The sequence below is a fragment of the Oncorhynchus masou genome, unplaced genomic scaffold (genome assembly GCF_036934945.1).
Source record: "Oncorhynchus masou masou isolate Uvic2021 unplaced genomic scaffold, UVic_Omas_1.1 unplaced_scaffold_4020, whole genome shotgun sequence".
Taxonomy (NCBI): Eukaryota; Metazoa; Chordata; class Actinopteri; order Salmoniformes; family Salmonidae; genus Oncorhynchus; species Oncorhynchus masou.
This window is the reverse complement of record NW_027010420.1, coordinates 1-27,725: the sequence shown is the minus strand read 5'-3', so window position 1 is coordinate 27,725 and position 27,725 is coordinate 1. Positions and strand designations below refer to the sequence as shown.

The following is a 27,725-nucleotide window of genomic DNA, read 5'->3' as shown; positions in this document are numbered from 1 at the left end:
GTCCAGACCAGCCACCAACCAGACAGGGAGAAGGTCCAGACCAGCCATCCATCAGACAGGGAGAAGGTCCAGACCAGCCACCAACCAGACAGGGAGAAGGTCCAGACCAGCCACCAACCAGACAGGGAGAAGGTCCAGACCAGCCATCCATCAGACAGGGAGAAGGTCCAGACCAGCCACCAACCAGACAGGGAGAAGGTCCAGACCAGCCACCAACCAGACAGGGAGAAGGTCCAGACCAGCCATCCATCAGACAGGGAGAAGGTCCAGACCAGCCATCCATCAGGAAGGGAGAAGGTCCAGACCAGTCACCAACCAGACAGCGAGAAGGTCCAGACCAGCCACCAACCAGACAGGGAGAAGGTCCAGACCAGCCACCAATCAGACAGGGAGAAGGTCCAGACCAGCCACCAACCAGACAGGGAGAAGGTCCAGACCAGTCACCAACCAGACAGGGAGAAGGTCCAGACCAGCCACCAATCAGGGAAGAATAATGGACCAAAGTGACCAACCAGCAGAGTAGGTAAGGTAAGTCACTAATCAGGGAAGAGAAAGGTGAGACAAGCTACTAATCAGACAGGAGAATACTCAGTAGGGGCGGGGTCTACTCACTTCTCCACCATATCATCGTAGTCCTGGAGGGTTTTCTTCAAGGCTTCGTTATCCCGGGCTAGCCTGGCTTCCTGTATCTTAGAGACAAAGATTACACACAGGTCACTGGCTAGCCTGGCTTCCTGTATCTTAGAGACAAAGATTACACACAGGTCACTGGCTAGCCTGGCTTCCTGCACCTTAGAAACAAAGATTACACACAGGTCACGGGCTAGCCTGGCTTCTTGCACCTTAGAGAAAGACTACACACAGGTCACTGGCTAGCCTGGCTTCCTGTATCTTAAAGACAAAGATTACACACAGGTCACGGACAAGCCTGGCTTTCTGTATCTTAGAGACAAAGATTACACACAGGTCACTGGCTAGCCTGGCTTCCTGTATCTTAGAGACAAAGATTACACACAGGTCACGGACTAGCCTGGCTTCCTGTATCTTAGAGACAAAGATTACACACAGGTCACGGACTAGCCTGGCTTCCTGTATCTTAGAAACAAAGATTACACACAGGTCACTGGCTAGCCTGGCTTCCTGTATCTTAGAGACAAAGACTACACACAGGTCACGGACTATGGATGCTTTATGTTGTTCTCTCCAATAATAACACAGTCTTATCACTGTATCCTGAACAGTTAAGGGGAAAACGTGATGTCATTCTGTAAAAATACATGACTGATAGCAATTTAAAGCTATAAAGGTTAAACAGCACCAATGTGACCAGATCAGAGAAATGACTGGGCTGTAAAGGGCTTGGAAAAGGTAAGCTTTCGTCCCAAATGGCACCCTAGACCCATAGGGCTCAACTCAAAAGTAGTGCACTATATAGGTGCTACCTAGAACCTATAAAAGGGTTCTTCGGCTGTCCCCATTGGAGAATCCTTTGAATAACCCTTTTTGGTTCCAGGTAGAACCCTTTTGAGTTCCATGTAGAACATTTTACACAGAGGGTTCTACATGGAACCAAAAAGGGTTCTTCAAAGGATTTTCCTATGGGTACAGCCGAAGAACCCTTTTTTCTAAGAGTGTAGGGTTCCATTTGGGACGTAGACTAAAGCTAATAAACAAGCTGGTGGCCTGAGAGAGCAGAATGGAAGAATGGAACCTGTAGGGCCTCGGACGAAAGAAAAGGAGAATGGAAGACCAAATAGATGAGAGAAGGATGACAACATCAACAGGATAACCAGACAACATCAACAGGATAACCAGACAACATCAACAGGATAACCAGACAACATCAACAGGATAACCAGACAACATCAACAGGATAACCAGACAACATCAACAGGATAACCAGACAACATCAACAGGATAACCAGACAACATCAACAGGATAACCAGACAACATCAACAGGATAACCAGACAACATCAACAGGATAACCAGACAACATCAACAGGATAACCAGACAACATCAACAGGATAACCAGACAACATCAACAGGATAACCAGACAACATCAACAGGATAACCAGACAACATCAACAGGATAACCAGACAACATCAACAGGATAACCAGACAACATCAACAGGATAACCAGACAACATCAACAGGATAACCAGACAACATCAACAGGATAACCAGACAACATCAACAGGATAACCAGACAACATCAACAGGATAACCAGACAACATCAACAGGATAACCAGACAACATCAACAGGATAACCAGACAACATCAACAGGATAACCAGACAACATCAACAGGATAACCAGACAACATCAACAGGATAACCAGACAACATCAACAGGATAACCAGACAACATCAACAGGATAACCAGACAACATCAACAGGATAACCAGACAACATTAACAGGATAACCAGACAACATCAACAGGATAACAGGATAACCATACAACATCAACAGGATAACCAGACAAGCATCAACAGGATAACCAGACAACATCAACAGGATAACAGGATAACCAGACAACACCAACAGGATAACCAGACAACATCAACAGGATAACCAGACAACATCAGCGGGATAACCAGACAACATCAGCAGGATAACCAGACAACATCAACAGGATAACCAGACAACATTAACAGGATAACCAGACAACATCAACGGATAACAGGATAACTAAGACAACATCAACAGGATAACCAGACAACATCAACAGGATAACCAGACAACATCAACATGATAACCAGACAACATCAACAGGATAACCAGACAACATCAACATGATAACCCAGACAACATCAACAGGATAACCGAACAACATCAACAGGATAACCAGACAACATCAACAGGATAACCAGACAACATCAACAGGATAACCAGACAACATCAATAACATGATAACCAGACAACATCAACAGGATAACCAGACAACATCAACAGGATAACCAGACAACATCAACATGATAACCAGACAACATCAACAGGATAACCAGACAACATCAACATGATAACCAGACAACATCAACATGATAACAGACAACATCAACATGATAACCAGATAACAGGATAACCAGACAACATCAACAGGATAACATGATAACCAGACAACATCAACAGGATAACATCAACAGATAACCAGACAACATCAACAGGATAACCAGACAACATCAACAGGATAACCAGACAACATCAACAGGATAACCAGACAACATCAACAGGATAACCAGACAACATCAACAGGATAACAGACAGACAACATCAACAGGATAACCAGACAACACCAACAGGATAACCAGACAACATCAACAGGATAACCAGACAACATCAACAGGATAACCAGACAACATCAACAGGATAACCAGACCACATCAACAGGATAACCAGACAACATCAACAGGATAAACAGACAACATCAACAGGATAACAGACAACATCAACAGGATAACAGGATAACCAGACAACATCAACAGGATAACTAGACAACATCAACAGGATAACCAGACAACATCAACAGGATAACCAGACAACATCAACAGGATAACCAGATAACATCAACAACATCAACAGGATAACCAGACAACATCAACAGGATAACCAGACAACATCAACAGGATAACCAGACAACATCAACAGGATAACCAGACAACATCAACAGGATAACCAGACAACATCAACAGGATAACCAGACAACATCAACAGGATAAACAACATCAACAGGATAACCAGACAACATCAACAGGATAACCAGACAACATCAACAGGATAACAGGATAACCAGACAACATCAACAGGATAACCAGACAACATCAGCACAGGATAACCAGACAACATCAACAGGATAACAGGATAACCAGACAACATCAACAGGATAACCAGACAACATCAACAGGATAACAGGATAACCAGACAACATCAACAGGATAACCAGACAACATCAACAGGATAACCAGACAACATCAACAGGATAACCAGACAACATCAACAGGATAACCAGACAACATCAAGGATAACCAGACAACATCAACAGGATAACCAGACAACATTAACAGGATAACCAGACAACATCAACAGGATAACCAGACAACATCAACAGGATAACCAGACAACATCAACAGGATAACAGGATAACCAGACAACACCAACAGGATAACCAACAACATCAACAGGATAACCAGACAACATCAACAGGATAACCAGACAACATCAACAGGATAACCAGACAACATCAACAGGATAACCAGACAACATCAACAGGATAACCAGACAACATCAACAGATAACCAGACAACATCAACAGATAACCAGACAACATCAACAGGATAACCAGACAACATCAACATGATAACCAGACAACATCAACAGGATAACCAGACAACATCAACAGGATAACCAGACAACATCAACAGGATAACCAGACAACATCAGACAACATCAACAGGATAACCAGACAACATCAACAGGATAACCAGACAACATCAACAGGATAACCAGACAACATCAACATGATAACCAGACAACATCAACAGGATAACCAGACAACATCAACAGGATAACCAGACAACATCAACAGGATAACATGATAACCAGACAACATCAACAGGATAACAGACAACATCAACAGGATAACAGGATAACCAGACAACATCAACAGGATAACCAGACAACATCAACAGGATAACCAGACAACATCAACAGGATAACCAGACAACATCAACAGGATAACCAGACAACATAGGAAGACAGAGAAGAGAGAGATTGTAACCTGTTTGGTCAGCTTGCGTAGTTGATCTGTCAACTTGGCGTTCATCTCATCAAACTTCCTGAAGGCCTGTGTTGGTCAAACACAACAGAGACATGATCAGAGACGGGAATATATTCCATCCGAATGTACAAAGAGCAGCAGCAATGACACAGGACTTAAAGTCTCTGCAATGTAGAGGACTGGTTCATTAAATTGTGGAACATTCAGGTCACTGGCTAAAACATGAAACAGAAATATATGTGTGTGTGTAGTAGTGGTGTGTTTAATGCCACAGAAGGTTGATGCTATAGAGAATGAAACCAGGTGGCAAGCATGATTGGGGGCTGGGTGTTAGGTAGTATAGAGTGATTAGTACTAGGCAGCAGGCAGTACAGTGACTAGGCACCAGGCAGCAGGCAGCACAGTGACCAGCACCAGGCAGCAGGCAGCACAGCGACTAGCACCAGGCAGCAGGCAGCACAGCGATCAGCACCAGTGTGCAGGTGTGCATAGTGTCTGAGTGACTAGGTGAAGAGGTATATAAGTGATTATAACCAGTGTGGTGGTGTATAGAGTGACTGTAACTAGGGCAGAGAGTAAGTATGAGTGATTAGTACCAGGCAGCAGGTAGCATGCATCCGTATTAGGTAGCAGGTAGTATAGAGTGATTAGTACTAGGTAGTAGGTTGTATACAGTGATTAGTACTAGGTAGTAGGTAGTATAGAGTGATTAGTACTAGGTAGTAGGTAGTATAGAGTGATTAGTACTAGGTAGTAGGTAGTATAGAGTGATTAGTACTAGGTAGTATAGAGTGATTAGTACTAGGTAGTAGGTAGTATAGAGTGATTAGTACTAGGTAGCAGGTAGTATAGAGTGATTAGTACTAGGTAGCAGGTAGTATAGAGTGATTAGTACTAGGTAGTATAGAGTGATTAGTACTAGGTAGTAGGTAGTATAGAGTGATTAGTACTAGGTAGTAGGCAGTATAGAGTGATTAGTACTCAGGTAGCAGGCAGTATAGAGTGATTAGCACCAGGCAGCAGGCAGCATAGAGTGATTAGTACCAGGTAGCAGGCAGTCATAGCGACTAGCACCAGGCAGCAGGCAGTACAGTGATTAGAACCAGGTAGTAGGTAGCATAGAGTGATTAGCACCAGGTAGTAGGTAGTATAGAGTGATTAGTACCAGGTAGTAGGCAGTATAGTGATTAGTACCAGGTAGCAGGCAGTATAGCGATTAGAACCAGGTAGCAGGTAGTATAGTGATTAGAACTAGGTAGTAGGTAGTATAGTGATTAGAACCAGGTAGTAGGCAGTATAGTGATTAGTACTAGGGAGTAGGTAGTATAGTGATTAGTACTAGGTAGTAGGTAGTATACAGTTATTAGTACTAGGTAGTAGGTAGTATAGTGATTAGTACTAGGCAGTAGGTAGTATAGAGTGATTAGTACTTGGCAGTAGGTAGTATACAGTTATTAGTACCAGGTAGTAGGTAGTATAGTGATTAGTACTAGGTAGTAGGTAGTATACAGTTATTAGTACTAGGTAGTAGGTAGTATAGTGATTAGTACCAGGCAGTATAGAGTGATTAGTACTAGGTAGTAGGGAGTATAGAGTGATTAGTACTAGGTAGTAGGTAGTATAGTGATTAGTACTAGGTAGTATAGAGTGATTAGTACTAGGTAGTAGGTAGTATACAGTTATTAGTACTAGGTAATAGGTAGTATACAGTTATTAGTACTAGGTAGTAGGTAGTATACAGTTATTAGTACTAGGTAGTAGGTAGTATAGTGATTAGTACTAGGTAGTAGGTAGTATGAGTGATTAGTACTAGGTAGTAGGTAGTATAGCGATTAGTACTAGGTAGTAGGTAGTATAGAGTGATTAGTACTAGGTAGTAGGTAGTATACAGTTATTAGCACCAGATAGTAGGCAGTATAGTGATTAGTACCAGGTAGTAGGTAGTATAGTGATTAGTACTAGGTAGCAGGCAGTATAGAGTGATTAGTTCTAGGTAGCAGGTAGTATACAGTTATTAGTACCAGGCAGCAGGTAGTATAGTGATTAGTACCAGGTAGTAGGCAGTATAGTGATTAGCACTAGGGAGTAGGTAGTATACAGTGATTAGTACTAGGAGTAGGTAGTATAGTGATTAGTACTAGGTAGTAGGTAGTATAGTGATTAGTACTAGGGAGTAAGTAGTATACAGTTATTAGTACTAGGTAGTAGGTAGTATAGTGATTAGTACTAGGGAGTAGGTAGTATACAGTTATTAGTACTAGGTAGTAGGGAGTATAGTGATTAGTACTAGGGAGTAGGTAGTATACAGTTATTAGTACTAGGTGGTAGGGAGTATGGGGTGATTAGTACTAGGGAGTAGGTAGTATACAGTTACTAGTACTAGGTAGTAGGGAGTATAGTGATTAGTACTAGGGAGTAGGTAGTATACAGTTATTAGTACTAGGTGGTAGGGAGTATGGTGTGATTAGTTCTAGGGAGTAGGTAGTATAGTGATTAGTACTAGGTAGTAGGTAGTATACAGTTATTAGTACTAGGTAGTAGGGAGTATAGTGATTAGTACTAGGTAGTAGGTAGTATACAGTTATTAGTACTAGGTAGTAGGGAGTATAGTGATTAGTACTAGGGAGTAGGTAGTATACAGTTATTAGTACTAGGTAGTAGGGAGTATGGGGTGATTAGTACTAGGGAGTAGGTAGTATAGTGGTTAGTACTAGGAAGTAGGTAGTATAGTGATTAGTACTAGGTAGTAGGTGGTATAGTGATTAGTACTAGGTAGTAGGTAGTATAGTGATTAGTACTAGACAGTAGGTAGTATAGGGTGATTAGTACTAGACAGTAGGTAGTATAGAGTGATTAGTACTAGGTAGTAGGTAGTATAGTGATTAGTACTAGGTAGTAGGTAGTATAGTGATTAGTACTAGGTAGTAGGTGATATAGTGATTAGTACTAGGGAGTAGGTAGTATAGTTTGATTAGTACTAGACAGTAGGTAGTATAGAGTGAATAGTGCTAGGTAGTATACAGTTATTAGTACTAGGTAGTAGGGAGCATGGGGTGATTAGTACTAGGTAGTAGGTAGTATACAGTAATTAGTACTAGGGAGAAGGTAGTATAGTGATTAGTACTAGGGAGTAGGTATTATAGAGTGATTAGTACTAGGTAGTATACAGTTATTAGTACTAGGTAGTAGGGAGCATGGGGTGATTAGAACTAGGTAGTAGGTAGTATAGAGTGATTAGTACTAGACAGTAGGTTGTATACAGTGATTAGTACTAGGTAGTATGTAGTATAGAGTGATTAGTACTAGGGAGAAGGTCATATAGTGATTAGTACTAGGTAGTAGGTAGTATAGTGAGTAGTACTAGTAGGCAGTATGTTGTATACAGTGATTAGTACTAGACAGTAGGTAGTATAGAGTGATTAGTTCTAGGGAGTAGGTAGTATAGTGATTAGTACTAGGGAGTAGGTAGTATAGCGATTAGTACTAGGTAGTAGGTAGTATAGGGTGATTATTACTAGGGAGTAGGTAGTATAGTGATTAGTACTAGGGAGTAGGTAGTATAGTGATTAGTACTAGGTAGTAGGTAGTATATAGTGATTAGTACTAGGGAGTAGGTAGTATAGTGATTAGTACTAGGTAGTAGGTAGTATAATGATTAGTACTAGGTAGTAGGTAGTATAGAGTGATTAGTACTATGTCGTAGGAAGTATAGTGATTGGTACTAGGTAGTAGGTAGTATAGTGATTGGTACTAGGTAGTAGGTAGTATAGTGAGTAGTACTAGGTAGTAGGTAGTATAGTGATTGGTACTAGGTAGTAGGTAGTATAGTGAGTAGTACTAGGTAGTATAGTGATTAGTACTAGGTAGTAGGTGGAATAGTGATTAGTACTAGGTAGTAGGTGGTATAGTGATAGTACTAGGTAGTAGGTAGTATAGAGTGATTCGTACTAGGTAGTAGGTAGTATAGTGAGTAGTACTAGGTAGTATAGAGTGATTAGTTCTATGGAGTAGGTAGTATAGTGATTAGTACTAGGGAGTAGGTAGTATATAGTGATTAGTACTAGGTAGTAGGTAGTATATAGTGATTAGTACTAGGGAGTAGGTAGTATAATGATTAGTACTAGGTAGTAGGTAGTATAGAGTGATTAGTACTATGTCGTAGGAAGTATAGTGATTGGTACTAGGTAGTAGGTAGTATAGTGATTGGTACTAGGTAGTAGGTAGTATAGTGAGTAGTACTAGGTAGTAGGTAGTATAGTGATTGGTACTAGGTAGTAGGTAGTATAGTGAGTAGTACTAGGTAGTATAGTGATTAGTACTAGGTAGTAGGTGGAATAGTGATTAGTACTAGGTAGTAGGTGGTATAGTGATAGTACTAGGTAGTAGGTAGTATAGAGTGATTCGTACTAGGTAGTATAGTGAGTAGTACTAGGTAGTATGAGAGTGATTCGTACTAGGTAGTAGGTGGTACAGGGTGTAAATAGTGTGTCGTTTTGTTGTTACCTCCTCTGGAGCTGTCTGGCAGGTCAACATGGCGTCCAGAAACTCATACAGATACTGGAACGGTAGAGACCACATAGATCAACTGTTTATTACATAGCAGGAGAAGGAGGACCAGAACATGAATTGGGGATGTGGAGCAAGAACAGGATTTATATAGAGGTCTTATATAGAGGTCTTTCAATCCCATAGGATTTATATAGAGGTCTTTCAATCCCATAGGATTTATATAGAGGTCTTTCAATCCCATAGGATTTATATAGAGGTCTTTCAATCCCATAGGACTTATATAGAGGTCTTTCAATCCCACAGGATTTATATAGAGGTCTTTCAATCCCATAGGATTTATATAGAGGTCTTTCAATCCCATAGGATTTATATAGAGGTCTTTCAATCCCATAGGATTTATATAGAGGTCTTTCAATCCCACAGGATTTATATAGAGGTCTTTCAATCCCACAGGATTTATATAGAGGTCTTTCAATCCCATAGGATTTATATAGAGGTCTTATATAGAGGTCTTTCAATCCCATAGGATTTATATAGAGGTCTTGTATAGAGGTCTTTCAATCCCACAGGATTTATATAGAGGTCTTTCAATCCCATAGGATTTATATAGAGGTCTATCAATCCCATAGGATTTATATAGAGGTCTTTCAATCCCATAGGATTTATATAGAGGTCTTTCAATCCCACAGGATTTATATAGAGGTCTATCAATCCCATAGGATTTATATAGAGGTCTTTCAATCCCATAGGATTTATATAGAGGTCTTTCAATCCCATAGGATTTATATAGAGGTCTTTCAATCCCATAGGATTTATATAGAGGTCTTTCAATCCCACAGGATTTATATAGAGGTCTTATATAGAGGTCTTATATAGAGGTCTTTCAATCCCACAGGATTTATATAGAGGTCTTTAAATCCCATAGGATTTATATAGAGGTCTTTCAATCCCACAGGATTTATATAGAGGTCTTTCAATCCAGAACAGGATTTATATAGAGGTCTATCAATCCCACAGGATTTATATAGAGGTCTTTCAATCCCATAGGATTTATATAGAGGTCTTTCAATCCCACATGGAAAAATGGAACGTGGACATCACTTCAGGGTCAGACTAACATGTGTGCTTTTGAAGTAAAACTATCCCTAGTGACTGACCGTAGGGATGTAGTATGAACATATAGGACAATAAAAGGGAGCTGTGGTTCTTACCGGGGTGAGGAACTTGTAGGTGAGGTGTGCATTCTCTGCCATCACATCAGCAGCCAGATCAAAATACTGAGACAGAGAGAGAATGTAAGGAGAGAAAGAGAGAGAGTATAGTAGATATACAGTAGTAGAGTACAGTAGAGTACAGTATAACAGTAGAGTACAGTATAACCGTAGAGTACAGTATAACAGTAGAGTACAGTATAATAGTAGAGTACAGTATAATAGTAGAGTACAGTAGAGTACAGTATAACAGTAGAGTACAGTATAGTACAGTATAATAGTAGAGTACAGTATAATAGTAGAGTACAGTATAACAGTAGAGTACAGTATAGTACAGTATAATAGTAGAGTACAGTATAACAGTAGAGTACAGTATAATAGTAGAGTACAGTAGAGTACAGTATAACAGTAGAGTACAGTATAGTACAGTATAATAGTAGAGTACAGTATAATAGTAGAGTACAGTATAACAGTAGAGTACAGTATAACAGTAGAGTACAGTAGAGTACAGTATAACCGTAGAGTACAGTATAACAGTAGAATACAGTATAATAGTATAGTACAGTATAACAGTAGAGTACAGTATAATAGTAGAGTACAGTATAGTACAGTATAACAGTAGAGTACAGTATAACAGTAGAGTACAGTATAATAGTAGAGTACAGTATAACAGTAGAATACAGTATAATAGTAGAGTACAGTAGAGTACAGTATAACCGTAGAGTACAGTATAACAGTAGAATACAGTATAATAGTATAGTACAGTATAATAGTAGAGTACAGTATAACAGTAGAGTACAGTATAGTACAGTATAACAGTAGAGTACAGTATAGTACAGTATAACAGTAGAATACAGTATAATAGTATAGTACAGTATAACAGTAGAGTACAGTATAACAGTAGAGTACAGTAGAGTACAGTATAACAGTAGAGTACAGTATAATAGTAGAGTACAGTATAACAGTGTACAGTATAACAGTAGAGTACAGTAGAGTACAGTATAACAGTAGAGTACAGTATAATAGTAGAGTACAGTATAACAGTAGAGTACAGTGTAACAGTAGAGTACAGTATAACAGTAGAGTACAGTATAACAGTAGAGTACAGTATAATAGTAGAGTACAGTATAACAGTAGAGTACAGTATGATAGTAGAGTACAGTATAATAGTAGAGTACAGTAGAGTACAGTATAATAGTAGAGTACAGTATAATAGTAGAGTACAGTATAACAGTAGAGTATAACAGTAGAGTACAGTATAATAGTAGAGTACAGTATAATAGTAGAGTACAGTATAACAGTAGAGTACAGTATAATAGTAGAGTACAGTAGAGTACAGTATAACCGTAGAGTACAGTATAATAGTATAGTACAGTATAATAGTATAGTACAGTATAATAGTAGAGTACAGTACAGTATAACAGTAGAGTACAGTATAACAGTAGAATACAGTATAATAGTATAGTACAGTATAATAGTTTGGTACAGTATAATAGTAGAGTACAGTAGAGTACAGTATAACCGTAGAGTACAGTATAACAGTAGAATACAGTATAATAGTATAGTACAGTATAACAGTAGAGTACAGTATAATAGTAGAGTACAGTATAACAGTAGAATACAGTATAATAGTATAGTACAGTATAATAGTAGAGTACAGTAGAGTACAGTATAACCAGTAGAGTACAGTATAACAGTAGAATACAGTATAACAGTAGAGTACAGTATAACAGTAGAGTACAGTATAATAGTAGAGTACAGTATAATAGTATAGTACAGTATAATAGTAGAGTACAGTAGAGTACAGTATAACCGTAGAGTACAGTATAACAGTAGAATACAGTATAATAGTATAGTACAGTATAACAGTAGAGTACAGTATAATAGTAGAGTACAGTATAACTGTAGAATACAGTATAATAGTATAGTACAGTATAACAGTAGAGTACAGTATAACAGTAGAGTACAGTAGAGTACAGTATAACAGTAGAGTACAGTATAATAGTAGAGTACAGTATAACAGTAGAGTACAGTATAACAGTAGAGTACAGTATAACAGTAGAGTACAGTAGAGTACAGTATAACAGTAGAGTACAGTATAATAGTAGAGTACAGTAGAGTACAGTATAATAGTAGAGTACAGTATAATAGTAGAGTACAGTATAACAGTAGAGTACAGTAGAGTACAGTATAACAGTAGAGTACAGTATAATAGTAGAGTACAGTAGAGTACAGTGTAACAGTAGAGTACAGTATAACAGTAGAGTACAGTATAATAGTAGAGTACAGTATAACAGTAGAGTACAGTATGATAGTAGAGTACAGTATAATAGTAGAGTACAGTAGAGTACAGTATAATAGTAGAGTACAGTATAACAGTAGAGTACAGTATAACAGTAGAGTATAACAGTAGAGTACAGTATAATAGTAGAGTACAGTATAACAGTAGAGTACAGTATAACAGTAGAGTACAGTATAACAGTAGAGTAGAGTATAATAGTAGAGTACAGTAGAGTACAGTAGAGTATAACAGTAGAGTACAGTATAACAGTAGAGTACAGTAGAGTATAGTATAACAGTAGAGTATAACAGTAGAGTACAGTAGATTATAGTATACCGATAGAGTACAGTATAACAGTAGAGTATAACAGTAGAGTACAGTACAATAGTAGAGTACAGTAGAGTACAGTAGAGTATAACAGTAGAGTACAGTATAACAGTAGAGTACAGTAGAGTATAGTATAACAGTAGAGTATAACAGTAGAGTACAGTAGAGTATAGTATACCAATAGAGTACAGTATAACAGTAGAGTACAGTAGAGTACAGTATAATAGTAGAGTACAGTATAGCAGTAGAGTACAGTAGAGTACAGTATAATAGTAGAGTACAGTATAACAGTAGAGTACAGTAGAGTACAGTATAATAGTAGAGTACAGTAGAGTACAGTAGAGTATAACAGTAGAGTACAGTATAACAGTAGAGTACAGTAGAGTATAGTATACCAATAGAGTACAGTATAACAGTAGAGTATAACAGTAGAGTACAGTATAATAGTAGAGTACAGTAGAGTACAGTAGAGTATAACAGTAGAGTACAGTATAACAGTAGAGTACAGTAGAGTATAGTATAACAGTAGAGTATAACAGTAGAGTACAGTATAATAGTAGAGTATAGTATACCAATAGAGTACAGTATAACAGTAGAGTACAGTATAGTACAGTATAATAGTAGAGTACAGTATAACAGTAGAGTACAGTATAATAGTAGAGTACAGTATAACAGTAGAGTACAGTATAGTACAGTATAATAGTATAGTACAGTATAACAGTAGAGTACAGTATAATAGTAGAGTACAGTAGAGTACAGTATAACAGTAGAGTACAGTATAACAGTAGAGTATAGTATAACAGTAGAGTACAGTAGAGTACAGTATAATAGTAGAGTACAGTATAATAGTATAGTACAGTATAACAGTAGAATACAGTAGAGTACAGTATAATAGTATAGTACAGTATAACAGTAGAGTTCAGTATAATAGTAGAGTATAGTATAATAGTAGAGTACAGTATAATAGTAGAGTACAGTATAACAGTAGAGTACAGTATAATAGTAGAGTACAGTATAATAGTAGAGTACAGTATAACAGCAGAGTACAGTAGAGTACAGTATAACAGTAGAGTACAGTATAACAGTAGAGTATAGTATAACAGTAGAGTACAGTAGAGTACAGTATAATAGTAGAGTACAGTATAACAGTAGAATACAGTAGAGTACAGTATAATAGTATAGTACAGTATAACAGTAGAGTACAGTATAATAGTAGAGTACAGTAGAGTACAGTATAACAGTAGAGTACAGTATAACAGTAGAGTACAGTAGAGTACAGTATAATAGTAGAGTACAGTATAACAGTAGAATACAGTAGAGTACAGTATAATAGTATAGTACAGTATAACAGTAGAGTACAGTATAATAGTAGAGTACAGTAGAGTACAGTATAACAGTAGAGTACAGTATAACAGTAGAGTACAGTAGAGTACAGTATAATAGTATAGTACAGTATAACAGTAGAGTTCAGTATAATAGTAGAGTATAGTAGAGTACAGTATAACAGTAGAGTACAGTATAACAGTAGAGTACAGTATAACAGTAGAGTACAGTATAATAGTAGAGTACAGTAGAGTACAGTATAACAGTAGAGTACAGTATAGTACAGTATAATAGTAGAGTACAGTATAATAGTAGAGTACAGTATAATATAGTAGAGTACAGTAGAGTATAGTATAATATAGTACTGTATAATAGTATAATAGTACAATATAGTAGAGTACAGTAGAGTATAGTATAATATAGTAGAGTACAGTATAATAGTATAATATATTAGACTACAGTATAACATAGTAGAATACAGTATAATAGTATAATAGAGTAGAATACAGTAGAGTATAGTATAATATAGTACAGTATAATAGTATAATATATTAGACTACAGTATAATATAGTATAGTACTGTATAATAGTATAATGTACTATAGTACCATAGAATGCCCTACCTCATATATTTGCAGTATAGTAGAGTACAGTATAATAGTATAATATATTAGACTACAGTATAATATAGTAGAGTACTGTATAATAGTATAATATACTATAGTACCGTAGAATACCCTACCTCATATTTGCAGTATAGTAGAGTACAGTATAATATATTAGACTACAGTATAATATAGTACAGTATAATAGTATAATATACTATAGTACCGTAGAATACCCTACCTCATATTTGCAGTATAGTAGAGTACAGTATAATATATTAGACTACAGTATAATATAGTACAGTACTGTATAATAGTATAATAGAGTAGAGTACAGTAGAGTATAGTATAATATAGTACTGTATAATAGTATAATAGTATAATATAGTAGAGTACAGTAGAGTACAGTATAATATAGTAGAGTGCAGTATAATAGTATAATATATTAGACTACAGTATAATATAGTAGAGTACTGTATAATAGTATAATATAGTATAGTACACGTAGAATGCCCTACCTCATATTTGCAGTATAGTAGAGTACAGTAGAGTATAGTATAATATAGTACTGTATAATAGTATAATAGTATAATATAGTAGAGTACAGTAGAGTACAGTATAATATAGTAGAGTACAGTATAATAGTATAATATATTAGACTACAGTATAATATACTATAGTACCGTAGAATGCCCTACCTCATATTTGCAGTGTAGTAGAGTACAGTATAATATATTAGACTACAGTATAATATAGTAGAGTACTGTATAATAGTATAATATACTATAGTACCGTAGAATACCCTACCTCATATTTGCAGTATAGTAGAGTACAGTAGAGTATAGTATAATATAGTACTGTATAATAGTATAATATACTATAGTACCGTAGAATGCCCTACCTCATATTTGCAGTGTAGTAGAGTACAGTATAATATATTAGACTACAGTATAATATAGTATAGTACTGTATAATAGTATAATATACTATAGTACCGTAGAATGCCCTACCTCATATTTGCAGTATAGTAGAGTACAGTATAATATAGTAGACTACAGTATAATATAATAGAGTACTGTATAATAGTATAATATACTATAGTACCGTAGAATACCCTACCTCATATTTGCAGTATAGTAGAGTACAGTATAATATAGTAGAGTACTGTATAATAGTATAATATACTATAGTACCGTAGAATGCCCAACCTCATATTTGCAGTGTAGTATAGTACTGTATAATATATTAGACTACAGTATAATATAGTACAGTACTGTATAATATACTATAGTACCGTAGAATGCCCTACCTCATATTTGCAGTGTAGTAGAGTACAGTATAATATATTAGACTACAGTATAATATAATAGAGTACTGTATAATAGTATAATATACTATAGTACCGTAGAATGCCCTACCTCATATTTGCAGTATAGTAGAGTACAGTAGAGTATAGTATAATATAGTACTGTATAATAGTATAATATACTATAGTACCGTAGAATGCCCTACCTCATATTTGCAGTATAGTAGAGTACAGTAGAGTATAGTATAATATAGTACTGTATAATAGTATAATATACTATAGTACCGTAGAATGCCCTACCTCATATTTGCAGTATAGTAGAGTACAGTAGAGTATAGTATAATATAGTACTGTATAATAGTATAATATACTATAGTACCGTAGAATGCCCTACCTCATATTTGCAGTGTAGTATAGTACTGTATAATATATTAGACTACAGTATAATATAGTACAGTACTGTATAATATACTATAGTACCGTAGAATGCCCTACCTCATATTTGCAGTAGAGCAGCAGCAGGTTTCCGAAGGTGACCGGGGGAAGGGGATCTGCTGCAGGAGGAAGGCCAGTTTCTCAAAACCCTCCGATGGCTTCTTATCCATGTTCATCAGGGCCTGGCTGTGGAGCCATCACTGGGTCCAGCTCCTACAACACAACAGACATGTGGAAATAACCATTTGTTCTTAACTAACTTGCCTAGTTAAATACAGGATCAAATAAAACAAATTAAAAACTACAAGACAACAGACGTGAAAATAACCATTTGTTATTTAACTAACTGCCTAGTTAAATACAGTGATCAAATAAGACAAATTAAAAGGATATTTCATTGTCCATTGGTTAGAAGGGGAATTGTCTCCACACACACACACACACACACACACACACACACACACGCCACAACAGTTCTTTAACTAACTTGCCTAGTTAAATACAGGATCAAATAAACAAATTAAATCACAAGACAACAGACATGTGGAAATAACTATTTGTTCTTAACTAACTTGCCTAGTTAAATACAGGATCAAATAAAACAAATTAAAAGGATATTTCATTGTCCATTGGTTAGAAGGGGGAATGTCTCCACACACACACACACACACACACACACACACACACACACACACACACACACACACACACACACACACACACACACACAACAGCACAGAGGCTCCTGGTTCCCATCAGTGTGTGTGTGTTAATATAGATGGTCACTAGAGGGCAGCACCCACTGAGCCACAGATAGAGATGGACCTTACAGCGTTCACTGTCTCCAACCTACATGAGTGGTAAGGGCTGACATACACACACACACACAAGTACACACACAGTACCTCCTCTGATCTGGGGAGGCATGTCAGTCAAGGCCTCCTGAGCTGCATCGCCTGGAGACAGACAGACAGAGACAGAGTTGAGCTATTTACAAGCCCTTAAACTTACAAGCAGTTTAAGTAAAAAATAGATTAAAAAAACAAAACAACAAGAAATTAAAGAGCAGCAGTAAAATAGAGATGGACCTATATAATGTGCAGGGGCACTTAGTCTAATTGAACCTATGTACATGAGTGGTAAAGTGACTATGCTGATTATAAACAGAGAGTAGCAGCATACACAGACACAAATTTCTGACAGCCTGGTCACAGTACACCCCCTGGACAGAATGCTAGGGAGGCATCACACCCCCTGGACAGAATGGTCTATCACAGTACACCCCCTGGACAGAATGCTAGTCTATCACAGTACACTGGACAGACAGACAGAGAGACAGAGTTGAGCTTACTTACAAGCCCTTAAACTTACAAGCAGTTTAAGTAAAAAATAGATTAAAGTAACAACAAATTAAAGAGCAGCAGTAAAATAACAATAGCTGAGGCTATATAATGCAGGGGCACCGGTTAGTCGAGGTAATTGAGGTAATATGTACATGTAGGTAGTCTATCACAGTACACCCCCTGGACAGAATGCTAGTCTATCACAGTACACCCCCTGGACAGAATGCTAGTCTATCACAGTACACCCCCTGGACAGAATGCTAGTCTATCACAGTACACCCCCTGGACAGAATGCTAGTCTATCACAGTACACCCCCTGGACAGAATGCTAGTCTATCACAGTACACCCCCTGGACAGAATGCTAGTCTATCACAGTACACCCCCTGGACAGAATGCTAGTCTATCACAGTACACCCCCTGGACAGAATGCTAGTCTATCACAGTACACCCCCTGGACAGAATGCTAGTCTATCACAGTACACCCCCTGGACAGAATGCTAGTCTATCACAGTACACCCCCTGGACAGAATGCTAGTCTATCACAGTACACCCCTGGACAGAATGCTAGTCTATCACAGTACACCCCCTGGACAGAATGCTAGTCTATCACAGTACACCCCCTGGACAGAATGCTAGTCTATCACAGTACACCCCCTGGACAGAATGCTAGTTCTATCACAGTACACCCTGGACAGAATGCTAGTCTATCACAGTACACCCCCTTGGACAGAATGCTAGTCTATCACAGTACACCCCTGGACAGAATGCTAGTCTATCACAGTACACCCTGGACAGAATGCTAGTCTATCACAGTACACCCCCTGACAGAATGCTAGTCTATCACCGTACACCCCTGACAGAATGCTAGTCTATCACAGTACACCCCTGGACAGAATGCTAGTCTATCACAGTACACCCCTGGACAGAATGCTAGTCTATCACAGTACACCCTGGACAGAATGCTAGTCTATCACAGTGCAGAATGCTAGTCTATCACAGTATGCCCCTGGGCAGAATGCTAGTCTATCACAGTACACCCCTGGACAGAATGCTAGTCTATCACAGTACACCCCCTGGACAGAATGCTAGTCTATCACAGTACACCCTGGACAGAATGCTAGTCTATCACAGTACACCCCCTGGACAGAATGCTAGTCTATCACAGTACACCCCCTGGACAGAATGCTAGTCTATCACAGTACACCCCTGGACAGAATGTAGTCTATCACAGTACACCCTGGACAGAATGCTAGTCTATCACAGTACACCCCCTGGACAGAATGCTAGTCTATCACAGTACACCCTGGACAGAATGCTAGTCTATCACAGTACACCCCTGGACAGAATGCTAGTCTATCACAGTACACCCCCTGGACAGAATGCTAGTCTATCACCTGTACACCCCTGGACAGAATGCTAGTCTATCACAGTACACCCCCTGGACAGAATGTAGTCTATCACAGTACACCCCCTGGACAGAATGCTAGTCTATCACAGTACACCCTAGACAGAATGCTAGTCTATCACAGTACACCCCCTGGACAGAATGCTAGTCTATCACAGTACACCCCTGGACAGAATGCTAGTCTATCACAGTACACCCCCTGGACAGAATGCTAGTCTATCACAGTACACCCCCTGGACAGAATGCTAGTCTATCACCGTACACCCCCTGGACAGAATGCTGCTATCACAGTACACCCCCTGGACAGAATGCTAGTCCTATCACAGTACAATGCTAGTCTATCACAGTACACCCCCTGGACAGAATGCTAGTCTATCACAGTACAATGCTAGTCTATCACAGTACACCCCTGGACAGAATGCTAGTCTATCACAGTACCCCCTGGACAGAATGCTAGTCTATCACAGTACACCCTGGACAGAATGCTAGTCTATCACAGTACACCCCTGGACAGAATGCTAGTCTATCACAGTACACCCTGGACAGAATGCTAGTCTAGCACAGTACACCCTGGACAGAATGCTAGTCTATCACAGTACACCCCCTGGACAGAATGCTAGTCTATCACAGGGCTTTAGACACCAATCTATCTCCTTAATGCTGAGAGTCAAGCAGAGAGTCAATCGGGTCCCATTTTTTACAGTTTTTGTTACGACTCGGCCGGGGATTGAACTCCCAACCCTTCAATCTCAGGGCGGATACTCTAACCACAAGGCTGCTGGGAACGTACTCACAGTTTTTGAGCTGGTATTCTATAGCAGCCTTGAGGTTGAAGTCATGAGGGCGGTCTCATGTAGGATCAGGGTGTTCCCAACACTCCTCACGTCAATGCCCTGTCGTCATGCCAACTCCTCAGCTCTGGACGACGAGACACACACACAGCACAGAGAGACACAGGATGGTCAGGGAAAACATGGATGAGAAGGAGGGTCGCTAAGGGAAACCCCAACAGAGTGATCAGGTATCTAACTAAACAGGTGCGCTGTCATTTTAAAGCCGACCTGGATGTTCCCTGATCCCTCTCTCGATGATCTCTCCGATGAACTTGAGGGCCTGACCATACTGTTTCATACTGTAGTAGCACAGACCTATGTTGTAGGACAGTTCTGGGAGACAGGAGGGAGGAGAGAGAGAGGCAGGGAGAGGAGGAGGGAATTAGGGGAGGGGACAGAGATAGGGGAGGGAGAGGAGGGAGGGAGGGAGAGGAGGAGAGGAATTGGGGGGAGAGGAGAGAGGGGAGGGAGAGGAGGAATTGGGGGGAGAGGAAGAGGGAGGGATGGAAAGGAGAGAATTAGGGGGAGAGGAGAGGGAGGGATGGGAAAAGAGAATTATGGGGGAGAGGAGAGGGAGGGGAGAGAAGGAGAGAATTATGGGGGAGAGGAGAGAGGGGAGAGAAGGGGAGAGAATTATGGGGAGAGGAGAGAGGGAGGGAGAGGAGGAGAGAATTAGGGGAAGAAGAGATTCAGCAAATCCAAGAGACTTGTAGGACAGGCAAAAGGTTAGACGTTTTGCTTGGTGTGTGTGTGAGTGTGTGCGTGCAGTTACCTGGTTGGTAGCCCAGCACCTGCATGGCAGACATGAACTTCTGGGGTGTAAGCCTCCTCATTGCTCCCCTCCTTGTAGAGTAGACAGCCCATGTCCACGTCATAGTCTGGGTCGTCCTGGGGAAGCTGCTCTACCAGTGTCTGACAGGGAGAGGGTTCATAAAGGCCTTATAAGAGGTCATAAAGGGTTATAGGGAGTCATAAGGGCGTATTCGTTGAGAACATTTGTTATAAGGGGTCTCAAGGGTTTCTAAATGGATCAAAAACACTAACTAAGCAGTTATAAGAGGTTATATTAGGTTCTCCTGACCTCATGACATACAGTAACTACCAGGTTATATTAGGTTCTCCTGACCTCATGACATACAGTAACTACCAGGTTATATTAGGTTCTCCTGACCTCATGACATACAGTAACTACCAGGTTATATTAGGTTCTCTGACCTCATGACATACAGTAACTACCAGGTTATATTAGGTTCTCCTGACCTCATGACATACAGTAACTACCAGGTTATATTAGGTTCCTCCTGACCTCATGACATACAGTAACTACCAGGTTATATTAGGTTCTCCTGACCTCATGACATACAGTAACTACCAGGTTATATTAGGTTCTCCTGACCTCATGACATACAGTAACTACCAGGTTATATTAGGTTCTCCTGACCTCATGACATACAGTAACTACCAGGTTATATTAGGTTCTCCTGACCTCATGACATACAGTAACTACCAGGTTATATTAGGTTCTCCTGACCTCATGACATACAGTAACTACCATGGGGTTCTCCTGTCATGACTACAGTAACTACCATGTTATTAGGTTCTCTGACCTCATGACATACAGTAACTACCAGGTTATATTAGGTTCTCCTGACCTCATGACATACGGTAACCACCAGGTTATATTAGGTTCTCCTGACCTCATGACATACAGTAACTACCATGTTATATTAGGTTCTCCTGACCTCATGACATACAGTAACTACCAGGTTATATTAGGTTCTCCTGACCTCATGACATACAGTAACTACCTGGTTATATTAGGTTCTCCTGACCTCATGACATTGTAACTACCAGGTTATATTAGGTTCTCCTGACCTCATGACATACAGTAACTACCAGGTTATATTAGGTTCTCCTGACCTCATGACATACAGTAACTACCAGGTTATAATAGGTTCTCCTGACCTCATGACATACAGTAACTACCAGGTTGCATATTAGGGTTCTCCTGACCTCATGACATACAGTAACTACCAGGTTATATTAGGTTCTCCTGACCTCATGACATACAGTAACTACCAGGTTATATTAGGTTCTCCTGACCTCATGACATACAGTAACTACCAGGTTATATTAGGTTCTCCTGACCTCATGACATACAGTAACTACCAGGTTATATTAGGTTCTCCTGACCTCATGACATACAGTAACTACCAGGTTATATTAGGTTCTCCTGACCTCATGACATACAGTAACTACCAGGTTATATTAGGTTCTCCTGACCTCATGACATACAGTAACTACCAGGTTATATTAGGTTCTCCTGACCTCATGACATACAGTAACTACCAGGTTATATTAGGTTCTCCTGACCTCATGACATACAGTAAACTACCAGGTTATATTAGGTTCTCCTGACCCTCATGACATACAGTAACTACCAGGTTATATTAGGTTCTCCTGACCTCATGACATACAGTAACTACCAGGTTATATTAGGTTCTCCTGACCTCATGACATACAGTAACTACCAGGTTATATTAGGTTCTCCAGACCTCATGACATACAGTAACTACCAGGTTATATTAGGTTCTCCGGACCTCATGACATACAGTAACTACCAGGTTATATTAAGTTCTCCTGACCTCATGCCATACAGTAACTACCAGGTTATATTAGGTTCTCCTGACCTCATGACATACAGTAACTACCAGGTTATATTAGGTTCTCCGGACCTCATGACAGTAACTACCAGGTTATATTAGGTTCTCCTGACCTCATGACATACAGTAACTACCAGGTTATATTAGGTTCTCCTGACCTCATGACATACAGTAACTACCAGGTTATATTAGGTTCTCCTGACCTCATGACATACAGTAACTACCAGGTTATATTAGGTTCTCCTGACCTCATGACATACAGTAACTACCAGGTTATATTAGGTTCTCCTGACCTCATGACATACAGTAACTACCAGGTTATATTAGGTTCTCCTGACCTCATGACATACAGTAACTTCCAGGTTATATTAGGTTCTCCTGACCTCATGACATACAGTAACTACCAGGTTATATTAGGTTCTCCTGACCTCATGACATACAGTAACTACCAGGTTATATTAGGTTCTCCTGACCTCATGACATACAGTAACTACCAGGTTATATTAGGTTCTCCCTGACCTCATGACATACAGTAACTACCAGGTTATATTAGGTTCTCCTGACCTCATGACATACAGTAACTACCAGGTTATATTAGGTTCTCCTGACCTCATGACATACAGTAACTACCAGGTTATATTAGGTTCTCCTGACCTCATGACATACAGTAACTACCAGGTTATATTAGGTTCTCCTGACCTCATGACATACACCAGGTTAACTACCAGGTTATATTAGGTTCTCCTGACCTCATGACATACAGTAACTACCAGGTTATATTAGGTTCTCCTGACCTCATGACATACAGTAACTACCAGGTTATATTAGGTTCTCTGACCTCATGACATACAGTAACTACCAGGTTATATTAGGTTCTCCTGACCTCATGACATACAGTAACTACCAGGTTATATTAGGTTCTCCTGACCCTCATGACATACAGTAACTACCAGGTTATATTAGGTTCTCTGACCTCATGACATACAGTAACTACCAGGTTATATTAGGTTCTCCTGACCTCATGACATACAGTAACTACCTGGTTATATTAGGTTCTCCTGACCTCATGACATACAGTAACTACAGGTTATATTAGGTTCTCTGACCTCATGACATACAGTAACTACCAGGTTATATTAGGTTCTCCTGACCTCATGACATACAGTAACTACCAGGTTATATTAGGTTCTCCTGACCTCATGACATACAGTAACTACCAGGTTATATTAGGTTCTCCTGACCTCATGACATACAGTAACTACCAGGTTATATTAGGTTCTCCTGACCTCATGACATACAGTAACTACCAGGTTATATTAGGTTCTCCTGACCTCATGACATACAGTAACTACCAGGTTATATTAGGTTCTCCTGACCTCATGACATACAGTAACTACTGCAGGTTATATTAGGTTCTCCTGACCTCATGACATACAGTAACTACCAGGTTATATTAGGTTCTCCTGACCTCATGACATACAGTAACTACCAGGTTATATTAGGTTCTCCTGACCTCATGACATACAGTAACTACCAGGTTATAGTTAGTTCTCCTGACCTCATGACATGCAGTAACTACCAGGTTATATTAGGTTCTCCCTGACCTCATGACATACAGTAACTACCAGGTTATATTAGGTTCTCCTGACCTCATGACATACAGTAACTACCTGGTTATATTAGGTTCTCCTGACCTCATGACATACAGTAACTACCAGGTTATATTAGGTTCTCCTGACCTCATGACATACAGTAACTACCAGGTTATATTAGGTTCTCCTGACCTCATGACATACAGTAACTACCAGGTTATATTAGGTTCTCCTGACCTCATGACATACAGTAACTATGTTATATTAGGTTCCTCCTGACCTCATGACATACAGTAACTACCAGGTTATATTAGGTTCTCCTGACCTCATGACATACAGTAACTACCAGGTTATATTAGGTTCTCCTGACCTCATGACATACAGTAACTACCAGGTTATATTAGGTTCTCCTGACCTCATGACATACAGTAACTACCATGTTATATTAGGTTCTCCTGACCTCATGACATACAGTAACTACCAGGTACATGTTTCTGGTCTTTAGTTCTGGTTAAGTTATGGTTCTAGTTCCAGTTCTGGTTTAGTTCTGTTCTAGTTCTGATTAAGGTATGCTTCTAGTTCTGGGTCTAGTTCTGGTTAAATTCTGGTTAAATTTGGTTCTAGTTCTGGGGTCTAGTTCCGGTTCTGGTTTAGTTCTGTTCTAGTACTGGTTAAGTTATGGTTCTAGTTCTGGGTTAAGGTATGGTTCTAGTTCTGGGTCTAGTTCTGTTCTAGTTCTGGTTCTGGTTAAGTTATGGTTCTAGTTCTGGGTCTAGTTCTGGTTTAGTTCTGTTCTAGTTCTGTTAAGTTTTGGTTCTAGTTTTGGGTCTAGTTCTGGTTAAGTTCGGTTCTAGTTCTGGTTAGGTTCTGGTTCTAGTTCTGGGTCTAGTTCCGGTTTTGGTTTAGTTCTGTTCTAGTACTAGTTAAGTTATGGTTCTAGTTCTGGTAAGGTATGGTTCTAGTTCTGGGTCTAGTTCTGTTCTAGTTCTGGTTGTTATGGTTCTAGTTCTGGTTAAGGTATGGGTTCTAGTTCTGGGTCTAGTTCTGTTCTAGTTCTGGTTAGTTATGGTTCTAGATCTGGGTCTAGTTCCGGTTCTGGTTTAGTTCTGTTCTAGTTCTGGTTAAGTTTTGGTTCTAGTTATGGTTTAGTTCTGGGTTCTAGTTCTGACTCTAATGATAGTTTAGTTATGGTTTAGTTACAGTTCTAGTTATGGTTATGATTTAATGATGGTACTAGTCTTCTGGTTCTAGTTATGGTTCTGATTTAGTTCTGGTTCTAGTTTTGCACGAGTCATGGCTCTATTGATGTTCTAGTCATGGCTCTAGTCAGTGTTCTAGTCATGGTTCTAGTTCTGGTTCTAGTCATGGTTCTATTGATGTTCTACTACTTAGTTCTAGTCATGGTTCTAGTTATGGTTCTAGTCATGGTTCTCGCCATGGTTCTATTATGGTTCTATTGATGTCTAGTTCAGGTTCTAGTCATAGGTCTAGTTCAGGTTCTAGTCATGGGTTTAGTCATGGTTCTGGTTCAGGTTCTAATCAGGGTTCTATCGATGTTCTAGTCATGGTTCTAGTCAAGGTTCTAGATCTAGTTCAGGTTCAAGTCAGTGGTTCCAGTCATGGTTCTAGTTCTGGTTCTAGTCATGGTTCAATTGATGTTCTAGTCATGGTTCTAGTCATGGTTCTAGTCATGGTTCTAGTTATGGTTCTAGTTATGGTTCTAGTCATGGTTCTAGTTCTGGTGCTAGTTATGGCCACAGTCCAGTATATGTCCAATACTAGTCTCTACTAACCTTTGCTCCAGAGTACTCCTTCTCCGTATTTGATGGATGCCTGCAGTTTGATCATCTGTGGAGAGATGAGAAATGGTTGAAGAACAGAATTATATCTCAGTGTGGTAAGATAACTCTCTACCTGGTAGTAAACATTATAACTCTACCCGGTAGTAAACATTATAACTCTACCTTGTAGTAAACATTACAACTCTACCTGGTAGTAAACATTATAACTCTACCTGGTAGTAAACATTACAACTCTACCTGGTAGTAAACATTACAACTCTACCTGGTAGTAAACATTACAACTCTACCTGGTAGTAAACATTATAACTCTACCTGGTAGTAAACATTATAACTCTACCTGGTAGTAAACATTATAACTCTACCTGGTAGTAAACATTATAACTCTACCTGGTAGTAAACATTATAACTCTACCTGGTAGTAAACATTATAACTCTACTTGGTAGTAAACATTATAACTCTACCTGGTAGGAAACATTATAACTCTACCTGGTAGTAAACATTATAACTCTACCTGGTAGTAAACATTATAACTCTACCTGGTAGTAAACATTATAACTCTACCTGGTGGGTCTGGTAGTAAACATTATAACTCTACCTGGTAGTAAACATTATAACTCTACCTGGTAGTAAACATATAACTCTACCTGGTAGTAACATTATAACTCTACCTGGTGGGTCTGGTAGTAAACATTATAACTCTACCTGGTAGTAAACATTATAACTCTACCTGGTAGTAAACATTATAACTCTACCTGGTGGGTCTGGTAGTAAACATTATAACTCTACCTGGTAGTAAACATTATAACTCTACCTGGTGGGTCTGGTAGTAAACATTATAACTCTACCTGGTAGTAAACATTATAACTCTACCTGGTAGTAAACATTATAACTCTACCTGGTAGTAAACATTATAACTCTACCTGGTGGGTCTGGTAGTAAACATTATAACTCTACCTGGTAGTAAACATTATAACTCTACCTGGTAGTAAACATTATAACTCTACCTGGTAGTAAACATTATAACTCTACCTGGTGGGTCTGGTAGTAAACATTATAACTCTACCTGGTAGTAAACATTATAACTCTACCTGGTAGTAAACATTATAACTCTACCTGGTAGTAAACATTATAACTCTACCTGGTGGGTCTGGTAGTAAACATTATAACTCTACCTGGTAGTAAACATTATAACTCTACCTGGTAGTAAACATTATAACTCTACCTGGTAGTAAACATTATAACTCCTGGTAGTAAACATTATAACTCTACCTGGTAGTAAACATTATAACTCTACCTGGTGGGTCTGGTA

The 27,725-nt window shown here is 39.0% G+C and overlaps 1 pseudogene; it reads right to left on the bottom strand.

Annotated features, from left to right (window-relative positions):
- Nucleotides 1–414: 414 nt before the first annotated feature.
- Nucleotides 415–26,461, bottom strand: LOC135534855 (intraflagellar transport protein 70A-like; annotated as a pseudogene).
- Between the last annotated feature and the right edge of the window lie 1,264 nt (nt 26,462–27,725).